This window comes from Corvus brachyrhynchos, unplaced genomic scaffold (genome assembly GCF_000691975.1).
Source record: "Corvus brachyrhynchos isolate BGI_N302 unplaced genomic scaffold, ASM69197v1 scaffold6, whole genome shotgun sequence".
In the NCBI taxonomy this organism is placed as follows: domain Eukaryota; kingdom Metazoa; phylum Chordata; class Aves; order Passeriformes; family Corvidae; genus Corvus; species Corvus brachyrhynchos.
This window is the reverse complement of record NW_008238632.1, coordinates 2,850,835-2,853,531: the sequence shown is the minus strand read 5'-3', so window position 1 is coordinate 2,853,531 and position 2,697 is coordinate 2,850,835.

The following is a 2,697-nucleotide window of genomic DNA, read 5'->3' as shown; positions in this document are numbered from 1 at the left end:
TCTGGCTGATCACAGGCTGCAAAGAGCATTTAGAGTCAAACTGTGGGGATGGTTTATGTATAATCTCACAGCCTGTAGAGCTGTGGAAGGCTGTAGTACCCTCATAGTGGTGGAAAATCTGTAAAATTTAACCAAGCACCTGTTAATCATCCACTGCATCAGACTGGAAGATTAAATCACCATCACCATGACAGGTTTCTGTGTGCTAACCTTCATTTTCTCATTCTTCTTCAACATTAATTCCTGGCCTCCCTTGCTCTTTTCTTCCACTGGTACCCTATATAAAACTGACTCTGCACAGTATCGGTGTCCTTGTGAAAAGCCTTTGGGATGGCAGTCTGCACAACAGCTCTGCTGCACTTCCCTCAAGGTGCCTCCGCACTCAAGGCACATAAACCCACAACACTTCTGTGGTCATCTGGAGGCAGCAAGTGGCAGTGAGACGTGTCTCCCCAGTGTTCATCATTATCATCATTATTCTACTAATCTGGCAGTCTCATCAATCCTGGTGTGTTCTGTGATTGCCTCCTTCAGTTTTGCTTTTATTTCACACAGTTACTCCCTTACCATCAGGCACAGATTTGGGGGTGAGGAGAGGTGGTGATGGTAGCTATTTCTTCCTTACTAAACCCATCCATTGCTGCACTGCTTCCAAACCAGCAATAGTCCTTACTGGCAAAAGTTGCAAGGAAAACACAAAAATATTTTGCCTTTATGCATGTCTGACCTTTTGTCACCTCAAAAATATAACAGCTCCCCTGCTGAATATGTAAAATACAACATTTTTCAATAATCAAGGGTTTTTCCAAATGTGAGGGAATTTTCATGATGACTACTAAAATCACATTCATTATGTTAACATGACACTCTCACCTAATTTCTGATCCCCATAGCAGACCACAACACCAATAAATCTTGTTGATGAGAGGTTAGTAAGAAACAGATGATTTGTTTCAGCTTAACTTCCCCCACAAAAGCGATCAGAAGTAGACACAGGCATGGAATATACGATCCAGATGACAGAACTGCAGCAATAGTGCAAGTGTGCACACTCCTGATATTTGGAGATGGTCTGAAAGAAAGGGCACAGGAAGAGCCAAAAGAGGTAATGGTTCAGAAATAAGAATAGTATATTTTACAATATCTACATCACATGTATTTGAACAAGGGTATAGAGGGAACACTCTTTGCTCCTACTCACAGGAGCCAAATGCTGTAAGCATGCCCAGACAGAGCAACTGAACTCCAGCATCCAGACTAAGCCAGTCCTGAGTTTATCCAGAGGATGCTAAGCCAGTCCTGAGTTTATCCAGAGGACGCTACAAAGGGATGCATGTACGCCCACTCATGTTGCCTCATGACATATGTGCTCTGTCCCATAAAGGAGGGAACAACCCCATTATTCTCCCTGTCACAACTACTTGCAGCCCTGTCTGGAAGACTGGAAAAAGCTTTACATTTCATTGTATTTGGATACTAACTGTTGGGGTTTTTTTCTTTATGCATCTCTTATTTGAGATTATTTTCTCTGTTTATCCCATTTAAAATATTTTTATGCTTTAAAAAAAAAAAGGTAAAGGCTTAAGTGTGAGCCAAAGTTAGTTAGATTCAGCTATGACGTGCAGATAAAATACCTGTAATCCAGACTGCGAGAAAAGCAGCCTTCGCAAAATACTCTATGTTTAGCACCAAAAAAAGCATTCTAAGGTTGTACTAAAATATTGCACCTTGTGGCCATGAGACAAAGAAGAGATGAAGAAAATAATCTCATGTTCTCAGATCAAGAAAACAAGTTCCGTATTAGTAGATTTTTTTTCTTCCCCTGGGAAAAATAATATAGAAAAAAAAGAGGATAAAAAAGGATATAGAGGAAGCCCCCTTGAATTTTGCATGAATCATTTTATACACTGATTATCAAAATCACCACAGAATGTGCTTTCAGAGTATCCCAGAATGTTTTTCAAGCTGATTTACCGCAGGCCTGGTTCCTACGGTATATCACCATGTCCCGCAGCCATAGGGAGGAGGAGGAGGAGAAGATCCAGCAGGCAGGAATTGTGCAGCAAGATTGATTTATTTAATTATTTTACAAACTCTTTTATAGACCTTTTTCTTCATAGTCTAATTGGACAAAGGACCAGCCACCCCTTGGGGGTAATGGGCCAAAATCCTAAAACATCCATTATCAAAATATTTTCTACTATACCATAAACAAGACTTTTCAAGGTTGCAGGTGGCTTGGTTGTTTACATTCCCTGCTACCTCTTCTGTGAGAGAGAAAAATCTCTCACGGACTTAGAAAATAACAAGAAGTCCTCGCTAACAGCGTTTTTGTACCTACAAAGCTGTAAGTGTTAAGGAATGACTTATGACCTTACTTTGGGCTGAGGGCCACATGCTTTGGGTTGTAATGCAACAGTAATACACTGCAGAAATACAGAAAGCATGTCACTAGGAATAAACCTTAAGAGGAGAATCCAGACAGAATCTGGTAGGAATTAAACCTTTCAGTGATGAGTTTATTCCCTAATTGCTTATTTTTTCATACTTTCCCCTGACAATTCTGGCACTGCCACCAGCGGAAGATAAAGGTCCAGCTATCTGCAGGTGTAAATAAGAGGAGCTGCTTTGGAGCCAACTGAGGTCCACACATTGGCTCCAATGAGAATCCCATCCAAAGGGCTGAATTACTGGGCC